The sequence below is a fragment of the Bombus huntii genome, chromosome 9 (assembly GCF_024542735.1).
Source record: "Bombus huntii isolate Logan2020A chromosome 9, iyBomHunt1.1, whole genome shotgun sequence".
Lineage (NCBI taxonomy): Eukaryota > Metazoa > Arthropoda > Insecta > Hymenoptera > Apidae > Bombus > Bombus huntii.
This window is the reverse complement of record NC_066246.1, coordinates 1318516-1335336: the sequence shown is the minus strand read 5'-3', so window position 1 is coordinate 1335336 and position 16821 is coordinate 1318516. Positions and strand designations below refer to the sequence as shown.

At 44.9% G+C, this 16821-nt stretch overlaps 1 protein-coding gene across 2 annotated transcripts in view; it reads left to right on the top strand.

The window, feature by feature from the left end:
• Window positions 1-16821, top strand: part of LOC126869144 (tyramine/octopamine receptor) — a 65602-nt gene that overhangs the window by 5276 nt on the left and 43505 nt on the right. The window contains exon 1 of one of the 2 annotated variants that reach the window (XM_050625322.1): window positions 3960-4127. The exons of the other annotated variant lie outside the window; for it this stretch is intronic. The gene's annotated coding sequence lies outside the window, so the exon portion shown is untranslated. Of the gene's footprint in view, window positions 1-3959; window positions 4128-16821 lie in introns of those variants that run through there. 2 annotated transcript variants of the gene reach the window in all.

Genomic DNA, 16821 nt, shown 5'->3' with positions numbered 1-16821 from the left:
TGGAATTTGAAACTTTTTGTTCGCGTAGGATTCGTTTATAGATTTCCAGCGAACGAGAAACGATGGTTTATCGATATTCGTCGCGAACTTCGAGCTTGCCATGGAATACGAAGATTTCCCTTCGAAAATAAGTTTCACCCAATGTCTGAGACACGATCGTACAATAGTGTTATTCGTTGGCAGCCGGGTCGCGGAATCCTTTCATGGAAAACGTGGCTCTGAAAGATTCTCGGGACGGCGATGAAGTGGGGCTGCGGGCTGGTGAAAAGGGGCGGCAATGGATGACGAGACACGTCGTTGGATACCGTCGCTCGGCAAAGAATATATCTCCTTACAATTTGTCGATATATACATAGTTAAAGTTTATTTTCCACGCTACGATAAGAGATTTCGTGTACCTGTATAGGTTCTCCATGGTTGCAAACAATTTCCGGTCCAACGATGTTTCAACGACCAAAGATATATATTTTCCACGCCATTTGATACGTTTCGATCACTGATATCTTCCACGTTTCCAACTCTTTAAAATACTTATTGCTTCCATCTGAATGCGTGCTTTTAATATTAATACAACTCGAATTTAAAACGTCCGACATATTGAATATTCATCGCGTCATCCAAACTATAATTCGATCGACATAATTCTTGCGTACATATATTAAAACAGAGAAATATCGTTATAGAGGCAATTTCCACATTGATCCGGACAAATTTAATCTTCGATTTCCATCGATACCGAATCGTTTAATTTCGGTAAAAATGTGAAAACTGAATGGTATTACGGATATGCAAGGAGACGATAAATATGTATAGAGATTCGTGTTCTCACATATAATGCTGCAACGACGCGATATCGCTATAGGTGGTACGTTTTAACAGAACGTTCGGCTCGTGTTCTCTTTCGATCGTCGCTCGTAAGGATCGCCGGCAGCCCTAAATCATGTCAGCGTGCAATGCCGATCGAATATTCGTAGCAACGGTGCGCGGCTGTTTATCATTCTCACTGTCAAATTCATTGTTCCCCGTGAAATACTTATCCGTCATTCCCGACGACGATTTGACTCGACGAATTGCTTATATTTGACAAGATCCTCGCGTGCCTGTCTTCGATAGAGAAAATCGATCGATGAAAAACGAATTTAATTATCCGAGAGATTAGTTAATTACTTAACAGAGACGTTAATTAGTCGGTTTGGTAATCCAACGATAAGTCAAGTATTTCCGTAAACAGTTTGACACGCGCGTCGCTCGTGATTGCATTCGCCGATACGAATAATTGATATCGGTTTGCCAGCATTTTGCGTTCTCTCTCGGATGTTCAATGGAGATGGAAAAATGATTTACACAGCAGAATTCTACGATTTTCGCTGAAAGATAGCTTGTCGAAGATAGTTTTTATCTCGCCGGAGAAGATCAAAGTTTAATATAGAGCGGATGGTTGAAGGGGAATTGGAAAATGGTTGACACTTTTAGGGGAAAATCTTCTCACGTAGAGACGCTGACAGACGGGAAGAAGAATCGAAAGGCGCCTTTATTCCCTTTGCCTATGATTTATATCGTGCCTGAAATATTACACCGAAAGTTGCGTTCGACAACATTGGTGTGAAAATACCAGCATGGAGTGACAAATCGGCGGAGAAGCACGGGAAAGGAAGCGAGCAATCGCGAGAATACGCGACCTTCAGAAGCTTTATGTTCGATTATAACATACGGAAACGGGGGGATAGGATAGACGACTGGTATATAGATGATTCCCTTACATCGTCCGGAGATAGCTATTGAACCGTTCTACTCGATTATGGCGTACGAAAACTCGAAGCTGTAAAGGAAAACTACGGATTATGAAAAGAAGAAAGAGGGGGGGGGGGAAAGAAGAGATAAATAAAACAAGGTCGAACAAAAAGGATACGAAAAGAGTGAACGAAGCGATGGTGAGCCAGAAGGCAGCCTTTTGTTCGTCATTTAAAACAAAGTAATTCGTAGTGGCGGAGAGTTTTGAAAGCTATTTAAAGTTAGCCGGGTTCGTTCGTTGTTCCATCGTCAATGGACCACCGGTGAATTCACTTAGAATCAAGGAAACGTTGCTCGCAAGGGATAGTGGCCTCGCGATGCGTTTCTCTCTTCTTTCCAGTCGGACGTTTCGGTCCAGGAGGCAAAAATTGGCGCGAGTTCGTGAAATGTTCGTACGAAACAAAGGGGAAACGGGCGAACTCCATAGTAAATCCTATCTCGATCGCATTGTTTCGTACCTCGAGTTGCTAAGAGGAGATCGTCGGAAAGCGGTATTTGTTTAGACGAAATTCCGTAACACAAAGAACAGGCCGAATGATCGCGAGCAAAAAAGTACGCACGGACGAGTTCTTCGAATAAAACTCTTTTCATCCCCTATCCCTTGTATTGTATTTTATCCCTTGTATTTTCGTAGCCGCGGTATTCATCTTGTGCGCGCCTTCGATTCACGCAACGATCACGACAGAACGGGGCTAATATTTATTAGCGGAAGCGACAAAAGCGACAAGACGAACGGTATTAGAACGAACGTAGATCTAATTAAGAGGTTTATCTTTTAAAGCTTTCTCCTTTAACGCCGCTTAAGTCGACATCAACACGGTATTAATGCCGATTTATCGCTGCGATTATCTACGTTTTCTGTAATTTCTGATCAGGTTTTATCGTTCGATTACTCCACGTACAAAATTAGACAATGATTATTTCGTTATCGTTTCTGATAAAATAAACGATCGTTCGTATCGTAAAACGCGTAAACTACATCATGGTATTTTCCTACGGTGGGATTATTTTAAGAAATATAGTTGTTTGACGAGCGTTCCATTTTCTCAGCGTGACCATGTTTGTTCGATGAGAGACGTCGGGACGTAGACGGCGGGGAATAAAAGCTACACGCGACCGTTCTTGAGAAAAACCGCCAAGCCATTTAGGATTACCAAGTGTACCCAAAAGCTATGCTAAAAGTTACATTTCATAGCCGGTAGTGCGCGCGCCTAACCGTCAGCAGCGACGAAGAGAGGAGCGACGAGACGAGGAGAGAGGAAGGAAAAACGAGGAGGGCTACAAGCGGGAAAACGGAAGCGGTAAAACTGCAGCGAATCTTCGCGGCCCCTCGGCACGCAACAAAAGCCTGCGGAAATCCCTGCCGGAGCCAGGAGCGCGAGCAAGCAGGAGATTCATCGAATTAAACTTAACGAGAAGCGAGAGAGAAGGAAGGCCGATTCAGCCACGCGTTTCAGAGAGACGGACTTCGACGCGAGCGTGACACCGGACAAAAAACGTCCGTTTGGGAAAACGGACACGAGGGGACGGACAATGCCGGACGAAAAAAGGAAACGAGCGAAGAGGTGGCGAGAACGAAGCGTGCCTCGCCGGACGAACCGAGGTGAATAATAATAGGAGGAACGACGATACCGAAAGAGAAGAGAACAGGAGAGAAGAATAGAAGAGGAAGAAGGGAGGGGGGGGGGAGATGAAGTTAAAACGAGGCGATAAGGGTGAATGGTAAAGAGGTTGGCAAAAGGAGAAAATGAGGCGGAGGAAGAGAAAGAGAAGAAAGTAGGAGGAACGAAATAGGAATCGCGGCAGAGAAAGCAGGAGTGAAAGGGAAAAGTAAAAAGGAAGGGAACGTTTTTTTAGAAAATACCACCCCTCGCGCATCATTTCCCCCTTCCCCTGTGGCCTCTTCCTTTTTCCTCGGCCCGTTTTTCCCAATTCTGGCAGCTCCGAGAGAAGAGTTTTGTTGGACAGGATTCTGCGCGCATGTGCCACGGGGGTGGCAGCCTCGAGGACGTAACACAAGCCGTAGACAACGAGAGGAAGTAGGAAAGAATGCAAGTGGATGCAAACCTGTACGAGGAAGAAGGACAAAGAGAAGGGGTGTGCACGCGGGATAGAGAGGGGGGAGGGTAATACGTGTGAGAGTACCCTGAAGAGTGGCGTCGGTAGTACGTGGTGGGAGGAGGGTAAGCGCGAGGGGTGAGAGGCAACCGTTCACGTCTTTTCGACGTCGACGCAACCCCGTTGGCGCAGAATAGCTGCTCAGTGCTCGTCGAACGGCGCTGTGTTGCGACGGGACCATGCCGCCGCGCCCTGCAGCACCGATCAACCGATCTCAGGTACGCGAGACTCATTATCATTGCCGAGATATCGATACACATATTATTTTTAGTACGACGTCTCTTCGGTTACACGGCTGCCGGTGTTTCGTTGGCCTTGGCGTGGTTAGTGGTTTGCCGGACGAAAACGTGTTCCCCCGAAGATAGATCGCGTCTCACGGGAACGAGATAAATCCGTTTCGCGTGGCTTTCTATTGCTAGTTGTTCGCTCATCGATGATCTGTGTGACTCCGTGTGCCCGTCCGAAATACAGAGAAACGTTCGGTCATCGTGATTAGAAGTGCGAAAAGCTGGCATTCGTCCGATAATCGTTCGTTGTTTCGCTCCACTTTCTTTTACGATTTTGTGCGGTTTAGTGGCGTGGAGAAGGAAGCACGCGTTGCCGGAACGGTTTTTTTGGTGAAACTTGTTGTTCGTCACGCTCGCATATCCTCGCGTGTCCACGAGGATCGATCGACGAATCGATCCGATTCGTGCGTCGCTCGCGTACCATCTCTCGTTGGAAAAAGAGTAAAGTTTCAGCAGAGTTTGATCGAAACGCGACGACACGTCCGCTTCCATAATTCCGTGGGATTCGTTATGGGGGTATGCGCAATCATCGACCAGCTATCGATTAATTGTAAAATAAGAAAGAGAAAAATGTAGAAAACCGGGAACTCTGGAGAGGAAATTATTATCGTAGGAGCCAGATACGTCTTCAGTCGGTGTCCTCGTTTTTCAAAGAAAACCATCCTTTTGTACTCTTCTTACTCGACATTTGACATTCGTGATATAATTCTACCGCCTTTTATCGACTATGCTCCCACCGATTCCGATCGTACGCGCGCGGTATCGCTCTCATTTCCCTGGCGAGTCGGTCGCTCAGTCGTTCAAGTAGTCCAACGAGACCCGAGAACCTGACGTCTTAATCTATCGAATCTTCACCGTATCACCAAAGGCAATCGGTTGCTTTTTCCGGAGTACGTATGAAGTAGCAAACCTCGAGCAGTTTGCGGTTTCCGCACTCTGCTCGTCTCGTTAGAGGTGTTTTGTATGCACGTACGCCGGGACTACGTTTAAAATGATTAAAATCGTTGTACGTGTAGCCGCTGTTCCTCCGTGCGTGTATGCGCGCGTGTATGCGTGCGTGTATGCCGAAGATCAAAGAAACGTAGAAGGGATTGTATGACGGATTTGCAGGGAATTCAAAAAGGGATGCTTTTGACGAAGGTGTCGTTTACAGCGAGAGACGGTTTACCTCGTTTTCTCGCCAGTGGGAACCGATCTTTTTTCTCCTCGTTTAATGATTTCTATAGCTTCGCGTGTACCGCGTGACTAGCTCAAAAGGGAGTAGTCTATTAATTAAGATACACATACAGACTCGTATATACGCGGCAGTTATTATTGAAATATTTGTCTCGAGTTTGCCGGAGAATGGTTACATTATTGGCAGAAAGTTTCGTTGCCCATCCCTCCACAATTTGCCTGAAGTAGGCAGTTTGCGTCTCAGTGGCCTGCGTTCGACGCTCTTGGCTTCCGGCGAAAAGTTAAATTAATGGAAAATGAAGGGAACAGAACTCATCGAAAAGTTGAAGTATTTAGTCGATCGGTTAAAGGTATTGGTTTTTCTTCGATTGGCCCGTAGAAGAAAAGGGGCTCACCTCTCTTTGATCGGCCGCCTAACTTTCTTACGTGAACGTTCTTACTCTTGTCGGTCATAAATACACGGTCGTAGAAAAAGAAATCGCAAATAGAATTCAGGTTAGTTAACGCAAAGTTAGCAGTTTGTTTGGACGATGAAACGGTTTTCCGCAACCGATCGATCGAATTATCGCAGACTGGTCAAAAAGTTTCTTAAACGTTGCGTCGATTTGATTCTACGGGGATGGCACTTTCTTCCTCGAGAACGCGATCCATATTCACGATGTATCGACGCGATAAAACAGGTTTATTTCGTTCCTTTTTATCCACGAGACAAATAACGATACGACATAATAGAAATAAGAAAGGCATTTTGGTCGAAACGATGATCGCTGTAAAAGGATGAGCGCCTTTTCTCTTCGAATAATGCACCTAACGTTGAAACGAAACGTAAAAGAGCATATCGTGGGAGATACGCGTCTAGTTTCTTCTTTCCTCGCAACGAAACCGCACGAAGAATTTAGCCTCGTAACCTGTTCCATGTTCATCGTTACTTTCGCACGACCATCTTTTCACGATGACGAAATAAAAAGCGTGTACACGAAGAGAACCGGAAGCGATGAAAAAGGAACACATGGAAAGAAAGAGAAAATAGAAGAAAAACGAGCTAACATCTTGCTGTGTTTCTTTTTCGCTTCGTTATGCTTTAGGGATGATGCACACGGTCGTGAGTATCCTGAGCGCGACGCAGAATAGATATTTCATTGTTACGGGTTGGGATATTTTTCGCTGACAGGAAATAATGCTCGCCCCGTCTTGTCTCGTTAGGAGAATTCCTGTAGCCAACTATTCTTGCGTGTCGCTCGTGCGCGGTCTTCATGCCGCGCGACCGGATTAACGGTACAGAAAGAGCAGGTACTTTTCGGTTGGCCGGTCGCGGGAGACTGTATTCCGTTTCACGACGAAACAAAGTTCAGCACGGCGCGACGTGCCGTCGCTTCGCTGTAGAAAAAGGGAGATAACGGACATAGAAAGAGAGAGGAAGAGAGTTTCACTCGATACGAAACTTCCGCTGGTCATTTGCGTGCCGGTTTGTCTTTCTAAGTTTTGCCACGCGAGCCAGTAGAAGGCTGCCGTATCGGTGAAAGAACTATAGCAGGGGTTGATGTTCGACGGAACAGGAATCGTCGTATCTTTCGTCTGCTTTCAGCTTTTTTTTTTTTTACGACTCTTCACTTACGAGTTCGATGCTTTTAAAACGCTGCTCATCGTCCACCCAATATCACGGAAATACTATTAATCGTTGCTAGTTTCGCGTGTATGGAAATTTGGCATGATAAATTGACTCGTGATATGTGAATATTTTTCCCGTTAAACCGCGTTCGCCGCAATCAGAGCACGAAGTTTAAATCACCGTCCTCCCTTAATACCTTCGGGGTTGTTTAATAATCATTTCCCTCGACGGTATTTAAGCGTACCGTAGGAGGATTTCGCACGACGTGAAATTTTCAATAGGTTCCACGATGAACCGCCAGTGTTTCATATCGTGTTGCCGGATTGCGCGCGTCCGTCGCGTCGTTAGGCTTCGATAAATATGTATTCGTCACCCCTCGACTCTCTCTCTCTCTCTCTCTCTTTAGCTCTCTTCCTTTTTCTCTTCCCTCTCGTTTTTTCTCCTCTCTTCATGCGAGAGGAGGTTTTGCACAAGTGTTCCGAGGTGTTGGTGAATTTTCGCCTTGCAAGGGGAGAGAACGGCATAGGTTATTGATTATCGTGAATGGTTTTATAAATAACCGATCGTGTAGGAGCAAGCCGCCGGACGACGCGTAAATATCGTGCTCGCCGGAGTGATTCTTTAAAATCGCCGCGCCGCGCCATCGTGGAAAAAGCTGGCTATCGGGCCACGAGATGAAATCCGGCCATACGTTTGATCGATATCCTCGTAATTCGTCTTGAATCCTCATTTTGCTCCTATTATCTGGCGAACAGCCGCCTGGATATAAATACGTCAGGCTGTCGAGACCTCGATAGACGCTAGGGAAAACCTAAAAACCCGTTTTTACGTTGCCTGTTGTTTGCGCAACATCCTGGACAATATACAGGGCAGGGACAACATTCCGCTGTTTACACGGCTTATTTTCTGCTCATTCTTTTAAACTCGATCTTTCCGATTAACCGGCATGGCCGCGATATTAAATTCTTTTACAGCGACTATTTTCTTGCTCTATCCATGGCAACTATGTTTTCTCCGCGTACATAAATACCGGCTACAGATTAAAAAGCATATTTTCTCTCTCGTTTCGTTTTCTTTGTCACGGGATAAGCCGACTGAATCTTTCCATTCTAATTTAATCGAGAGAGTGAATATCAATTTTTTATCAATTAACGGGACTGAAAGCCGTGAGCGCTTGTCGCTCAGGTATCCGCTCTTATTTACGTAACGAGTCGCGCTCTGTTAAATTTCCTGAGAAATAAGGACGTAAATAGTGCCGTGTTTTGCGTCAGTTAAAATAGCTTTAATAAGGTAAGTGGCAAGTCGAGTGTTTCATCGGCCGTTGCTAGATCATCGTCGATTGCACTCGAGCACGACCACTTTCGTACCATTGATTTTCACTCGATCTTCGGATTTGTGAAACCATTTAAATGGTATCGGACAAACACGTACAGTGTCCATCCTCCGAGGGTACCGAAATTGCCACGTTCCGTGGACAAACGCGTTCACACGACCTTTCCTCCGACGTATCAAACACCGAATCGGAATTAGTATTTTTCTCTGGCTGCACGACGATTGAGAAATAATCGATGCCACGTCAACGTAGATATTTGCCATCCGACGAAACTCATTTTTATCTATTCATATCGTATCCCCCTTTATTCCTCTTCTCGCAGTCGCGAAATTTATCGAATCGTTTATCCAATCTTACGAGACTAATTTCCTTTTTACTTAATCGAAAGAACAATATAGCAAAAAGGAGAAGATCAAAGAAATCGACAATGAATTTATTACGACGCTCAATTATATCGTATAATAATAGCGAGGAAGAAGAGACGCGAGCGTGGCGCAGTGACCGATCAGACGCGATCGCAATAACTCGCCGAAGGCCCCGCGTTTTTCTATCGAAAAGTCAAAGGTACAATAGAAAGTCAATGATTTACCAAACTTTCGAGAGATGTATAAGTTCGCGTGACATTTTACCCGGTTAGAAATGAAACGGAGTATCTGACAATTTGTACTTGTAAGCATGTCGATGGAACCACCTCTTGTGAGTTTCTCTTCCGCCACGACAGAATTTCCAATAACGTTCCTTGTAAAGATAGAGATTAATAGTCGACGGTTTTGATCATGTTTCGTCTTTGTAACGGTATAAGATCACAAAAGCTAGCGGCGTTCTTCCTTTTTTTTTTTTTTTCCTTTCTTTCGATTGGTGGCATGGGATATGCAAATAGCGGTCGACGTAACCTTCCCACCCTAATTCAACAAGCGGTCGCATAAATTTCACGTAATGGCAACCAATTACGGGGTAATAGTGTGATCGTACCTAACACCTACTCTGGTGGACAGGCCATAAAAGCGAAACGCGTGATTACACGGTTAAAGAAAAATTTACTCGCGAAAAAGGACCTGTGTGTTAATCTTCTCGAGCGAGGCGTTCCTCCTCGCCGGAAATTCATTTTCTCTTGAACAGAAAGCTCTTTGCTCGCCGAGTTTCTTATTTATTCTCACTTAAGAAACGAATACGCGTCATACGCGATGAATTCTTCGCGTAGATCGTCGCTACGTATTTTAAAAAACGCTCGGTTCTTCCCCATCGTATTTAATTTTCTGCAAGGTATCGCGTCGAAGTTTGGTCGATAGTCGACTTCCAATGGACGTTCCTATTTCTCGTCTTCCACCTTTCTTGTCTTCCCTTTTCCTTCCACTCTTTCTTCCGATAATTTCGTTCGAATGGTAAATGCAACGCTGCGTAAGATTCCCGGACGCTCTTTACGCTGATAATCCAGTCGCTTTAGAGCACCGATCGACCATGCTGAAAGCGTACGTAAAATGATTAATTAGAGTGCGAAGAGCCGTGACAGAAGCATGGAAGAACTGTCCGTCCCGTTTTGGAGAAGGTTCCTTTTAATTAAAACGCTCGTTTCCATCGCTTGGCTGTTACTCTTTTTCCCGTCGCGTTTCTCGTAATCGTCCACCAACGCGTACAAGATTGTCGTCAGCTGAAAGAAGCGGTCCTCTATTCTACCATGTTAATCAAATGTTTATCATTTCACGCGTTAAACACGCTGCCATCGACACGCAGCATACGTATCTTAAAAATGTCACAATTCGCAATCGATGTAATTCGGCTCGGTGCCAGAAGAACACGAGAATCGTGAAAGAGGAATTTCGGTGGCTAAAAATGATAAATTACGAAAATTATATTTGACCATTGTTGCTCAAAGTCTATTCTTTCGGTCAATCGCGTCCGCGCTAAATAAATAATTTGTTGTATTTCGAATAGATTTTTGCAACTTCCGAGTCACACGTGCGATATCGTACATTTTCCCTGTTCCATTGTCAGCTGTTCGTCTTCGACGAAAATCACCTAGAAAGTAGAAAAGAGGTTGAATTTTCATCGGATTCTTTTTACCAAGCTGCACTTTACTTCGTGAGTAAGAAATTTCCAAGAACTTACGCAAACGGGCTTGAAGCGTGTGTTCAACCGGCGATAACGCGATCGTTTAAGTCACCAGATGTATCTATCGTCGTCGACCGATTCGTCGAAAGCGAGTCGTCTATTGTAATCACACGACGCGTGAAAAATCTCTTGGATCTAGCGGCAGCTGTCTCGCCGTTGCCTTGAAAGATTCTTCCTTTCGATCGTTGAAACGTTCTCTTTCAGCCGCGTCCCCGTCTTTCTCTTCGACACGCGATGCTTTCAACCTTCGCTTCGGCCAGATATTTCCAGAATGTACTGGTGCTCGTGTCGCGAACTCGCGCACTTTTCTAGAGGTTGCAAGTTTTCCACGTGTCGTGCCATAAATTCCCCATGGAATCGGTAATGCTAACGGAAACGCGTACCTATTGCGAATGACGGCAGCTTCGATTCCAATATCATTCTTTAACGACCACACGAGCGCCACGTTCTTCCGTATTTCGTTCAAGATATCTCGGTCTTGAAACCGCTGATTTTTCAGTTTGGCGAATTATTTTGGCTGAAATTTCGCGAGATAGACGCGCGCTCGAGAAATAGAGCAGCTTCTATGCGACTGGGAACGCACGTACGTACACGATTTACGCACGGCCGATGACAATGCGATGGAAAATTCGTGGCACGAGTATCGAGTGAAAGGGGGCCGTTGAAAAATCGATGAGACCATGGGGAAGAAAGGCTGACAGGTTGGGTCGAAAATGTTGCGGACACACTCGATTTGCCATTATCTCGGCACGGGGAGAAAATGTCACGCTCGATGCTCCCGTTATTGACGCGAAAGCCGTTCTTAATCGCGAATTTAACTTGTAGGAGAGGCCGGAGACCGAATACCAATCGCGTTCCATTTCCGTAAGTGCTTAATCGGTCGGAAATGAATCGCGATGTTCAATCTGTATCGAGACATCGAATCCCTCAAATATGCCCAAAGTATACTTTGACGGCGAATAGGATAATGGAAGGACATTGAAATCGATCATTCAGCTATACCGAATTTCAACGAATTTGAAAATAACCTATCTATCTCCACGAAATTTCCTTTCAAAATTTCCTTTCAAAATTTCCTTTCAAAATTTCCATTCCAAACGTCTATTCGAAAATTCGTATTTAAATTTCAAAATAGATACAAATCGAACACGCTGTGATGCGTTAAAGCAAATGTCAAGGGAATATCGTTCGGGGGAGGGGGGGATGTTTGCGGAAAAATTCATCTCGATATGGTTGCTTATCTGTCAGCCAACAGCCCAACTTTACTTTACGTATGTTAAGGAAACATTAATTTGTCCGCAAAAGTTTGTCTTTCATCGACGTTGCAGTATCGTATCGCAGTTGTGGATGCGTGCACGTCATCTTTGTCCTCGTCGATACTTGTCCCCTTCGTTTTCGCGGTTGTCGAAGGAGTGCGCACTGGTTTCGTTAGTCTCTTGTAGCAACGGATGCACCAACGGCAGACTGGGATCTGGTTAGGACGCTGTTACGACGTACGAAACTTCTGGAGAAATTGCTCGATACCATCAGACGCGTCGACTCTCCGTTAACTTAAATATCAAACTTCCCCGATGATAACTCGCTGCCTTAACGTGATCAGCGTACGCGCACATGGTCCAACAGTGGCACGCGCCCTTTCTGCTTAACTTGTGCGTTGCTGCTTCGTTTGTGTGGCTACGTCAATTTCATTCATTAGTACTCGAGCCGACGAGTTCATAATTGCCAAACAGCTGCTGACCCGAGCATAGTCTCCGCGATGATTTTCCATCGTGTTTACCCGCGTAATTGACTGCAACACGTCCTCTGACATATCAAAAGATTCGATTAACTACGTTTACCCCGTTTGTCGAAGGTTTGCCAGCTATTTAGAACGGCAATTTATTCCTCGTCTTGTTCCCAACGAAATTAATTACCGTAGAAATCGGACAGAATAATTTCGAGTGTCTAAAATTGCGCATTGAATACGGGAGAATTCGAACGAGGAGGCGAATTTGACGATTCTTCGTTCTGGATAGTCACGAAGCTTCGTATAAGCGCGCATTGAATTTGCATAACTCGTTTTTGAATCTTCTCTCCTACGTTTCACCCTGTTGGTCCGGAGGATCGTAAGAGGAGCGTAGCCAGCCACTGCTCGCTTTGACTTTGCAATTTGTTCGAAACTTGCGTCGTTCGAAACCTCGATGAGTTCCTATTTTTGACACACGGACTGCTTCATCTTAGTTGCTTCTCTCCCTTACACCTGGCGAGTCAAAGTTAAATCGCGTCTACCCTTCCAGCGATGGTTGTTTGTAAATCGACGCTTTGAACTTGAGGCCCCAGAGTCGCCAGCTCGCCGACACGATACCAAAAGGCCTTTACGTAATTAGAGAGCGACGAAAGGAGCATCGCCTCGTCGCTTATCCGTGACAAGAGTTCTTTTCACATTTTCTCCCACGGACTTATTCCAACATGTTTCTACATTGAAACTTCCCTTCTCACTTTTTTCTAGTTTTATCATTTGAAAAACGTAGCAGAAAGCCAGGGTAAGTCTCGCTTTCAGCTTTTCTGATATTTAAAAAACACTCTATACAGGACTCGTATCTCTGAACGTAACAAATCATTCCCCTTTTTAATTGTATTAAGTGAAAGCGTCATCTTTAATCATCCAATATCGTAAAAGTTGGAAGATTAACGGAAGTGGACTCATCGTGTTTTATCCAGTCTTCGTTCGCTACTGATTACGATCGTGTAGCGGCACACGAGCTAGAGGACAATTCAAATCATGTTGTTGTTTTGTCTCGGAGTATCAATATCGATAACGTAATGTGGTGACTTAAATGGGTCTTAGAGTAAGGGCAAGTAACGATGTTTTATTTGGAGTTAAGTTTAGTTTAACAAGCAATACTCGATACAAAAAGCTGATTACAATATCGTCGTACGTCTAATTATCATACCCGGCTCTCCTCACTTCCCGATTCATACTCTGCGGCTTCTCCACTGACTCTCAACTGACACTCTCTGGCTTCTCAACTGTCACACTGCCACTTCTCAACTCACATTCTAGTCGTTCTAGCATCCCTTTGTCTTTTCTTAGGCCCACCACGTACGTGTTCCGCGGACGCTAGTTGCCAGGGTCACGTGGGCCTTTTCTACAAAACTATACAACTGAAAGACCGACGACACACTGATGGACCCGACGGTGCCTCGGCTCTCGCGACATTGTTCATGGCTAACTTGACGTTTCTTAGGTCCTTTTCCACGATACTACAGTAGTAACAAATAAACTCCGGGCAAAACGATGTCGCCGCTACGTGCATCGTCGAACAAAGACGAATTTGAATTCTTCGACTCTCCCCCGACCGGTATAAATAAACGGACGCGATCGTAAGCAGTTCAGTGTCTATCAGTGTATTTTCGACCAATCGCAGGGAGAGACGTCAACGGGAGTCGTAAATTCCCGTTACGATTATAATAACCGACACCACGAGTCGATCGATCCCCTGATTTCCGTTAAGATGATAGGGGTGGTTGAGAGGGTATAACACTGTGATTCACAGAATTATAAATTATATATTTTTTCCACTTAAGTTACACCGTTGCTTATAATATATATCGTCGACAATGAGTTAGCGTATAGAGACGCGATACACTGGCACAATATTCGTTGAGGATAGAGCAAGGCTCTTAGAGTTTTGTTATAGTTGATTAACCCGTTACTGACATGTTGACTTTTCTAGCGGTGTAGAAGAAGTAAGTTAAGACAGTTGACGATGCTGTGTCGGAGGAAAGCTAGCGATGGGTGCGTCTAGCGCACGGGACCATCGGATTTGTTCGTGACATTTTGGTCAGGAAAGCGAGGGCAGTATACATTGCTTCTGATTGGATAAACGAGGGTGGACTAGGAAGGTCTTAGCCGTTCTCGACACAAAGTTGCTAGTAGGAAGCATCGTACGTGAGAAAAACTAACTTGTCAAACCGTAGTAGACAACAGTCTTTAGAAAGTGATTGAGAAAAAGGATATTTGTTCGGTCTGAAGGACCTTAGCTAGCAAAGTACTGGGATGTATGACGGGTCCTTAAGACTATCGAGTGTACGCAGTAAGGATGAGCGGATATCTGGTTGCCGTCTGGCCCGCGGTGTGTGGCCTGGTCTAAGTAGAGTGTCGCCAGACGTAACGATCAGTTATCAACGAGTTATCAGCGATTTTATTTTGCGACTTATACACTGTCTTAGCGAATGCGTTAGTACGAGCGTCTTCGTCGAACATTATCTGTACTTATTTATTTAACGTTTTAAATATACTCGACGGTTTCAACAGCGAGCAATCTCGTCCAATAAATCTCACGATCAACCATCCTACGCAAATCCTCGACAGTCGTGATGTTTGTCGTGTAGCTGCAACCTCAGTAGACTTCACTAGCCTTGTCGTATCCGCGATTCGTTCAATAAGCGTAAATCGACGAGTCGCGATGCGTAGTCGCGGCTGTGAGTTCGATTTCGCGACGAATTTGCGACCCCAGCCATTATGAGATGTTTACCGCGTGGAATTATGGAATACGAAATAGTTTGCGTGCGCATGAGATTACAAGGATACTTTGCAAAATTAATGGCATGGAAATTAATTATTTCGCTGGTCTCGGTGAAACGAGTGATAAATGCCGAGTTTCGTCGAGTAGGCACCGCTTGAAACGCGTATTGCAAAACGCCTGGCTATGTAACCTTTCGCCAAGTTTTCCTTTCTCGTCGAACTTTCGTCTCTTAACTGCCGTATTCGACGATACAGTCGACGTACCGGGAAATTTTCATCAAAAATGAGCAGAGCCGAGAACCAGGCGGTTCCAATCCTTTTACTGCAAATTAAATTATCTTCCCGTTATATTGTTTGCCGTGCAAATAGCCAGGAGGCTGCTCATTTTTGGCAACCGAATTACCTGGGCTTATTTCGCGCCGCGCGCCAGCCAGACTCGATTTGCGTTCGTGAAAACCTCCAATTACTTCGTTTCTCGAATTCTTCCGTAAATTAACCGATACTGATAGAAACGGAACGATTTAAATTGAACGCGCATCGGTCAAAATTTCACCAGTCTCCCTTGGAATGTATTTCGTTGGGCAGAGTACGAGAACGAGAGTTCTTCGATTGAATTTTCTTCCCGCATCTAATGAATTTGTTTTACGACACGGTCGGCGATGCGAGTTATTTTTTACCGAGAACAAGCTTTAGAAAACTAGTTTTAGTTTGCATTCGGAAGCAGCCAGGTCACGAGTTTTGTCATTTCGTCGTAATTGGACGGCGGATTTAATTGCACATCGTTTTCAATGAGTTAAAGAAGCGTCGTAAATAATAAAGAGTATAAACTTCAAGTAATTGACATTAACCAGAAGTCAGAATGAAATACTCGACGATAAACGCTTTTAATTATCTCATCAGCTGTTGGATACTTCGATAGGAGAGTCAACAGTCGCGTCCGATACAAATAGGCCTGCGGTGCTGTAACTGAAGGAAAGTAGGAAAGAGAAGATACAAATAGACAAGTGCATCTCGCCTTGGACGTACTGGTGACTTCATCGTCTACCCAGCAGACCCGTGCCTTAAACAATGGGATACTAGAAGTCAGGTCGGAGAATGTATTTGCAGGAAGGGATAATGAAGCAGGAGCTTTCGAGGATCGTGTTTTGTGTATCCATTTCTCTAATGGCTGGTGTAAGTCCACCGCCACAAGCGCTTACCTTACCTTGTCTTGCCGCAGCAACGTGTCACCAGCGATCAGGATCCTCCTAGCATCAAATGCTCCAAACTAGTCTAAGTCCTTATATCCTTTTTTCGTCTATTTTTCCCCAACTGTTTATCCAGACAACGTTTCTTTCCCCTTGACAAACTGCTCTCCGGTACTTTGACGACGTCGTACGTGTCAAATTAGCCAAGAAACAACCAAGGCTTGTTTACGCGGAATTGCTTCGTCTCCGCGGCGAAACTGTCAACTCGTATCTTTCCCCGAGCCGCATAGTTCGTTCGTCGAAATACGTTTCACTTTATGATTCGCGATCAGAGAGAGAGAGAGAGAGAGAGAGAGAGAGAGAGAGAGAGAATAGAGAAGCCATGTCCATTCCAGCGACTATAAAAATAGTGAGAACGAGCGAATTTTAAGGACGCTGACTGTGTTCGCTTCCCTATTCGCCATAAAAGCCATAAAACTGAAACACCGTACATCGAAATGGCTATCTTGCGCCGTTTCGTCGATTATCCACGTTTTTCACTAAACGTTTTTCGAAACGACCGCCCCACCAACTGTCCGTGAACTACCCCGTCGTTTTACTTAAGTTTGGCCGAGCTCGTTGAATTAGTAACGATCGACGAATCGTTCAGAGATCGGCCAGCGAGTTTCCAGCTCGTAATCAGCATCGAGAATATTTAAGGCGGT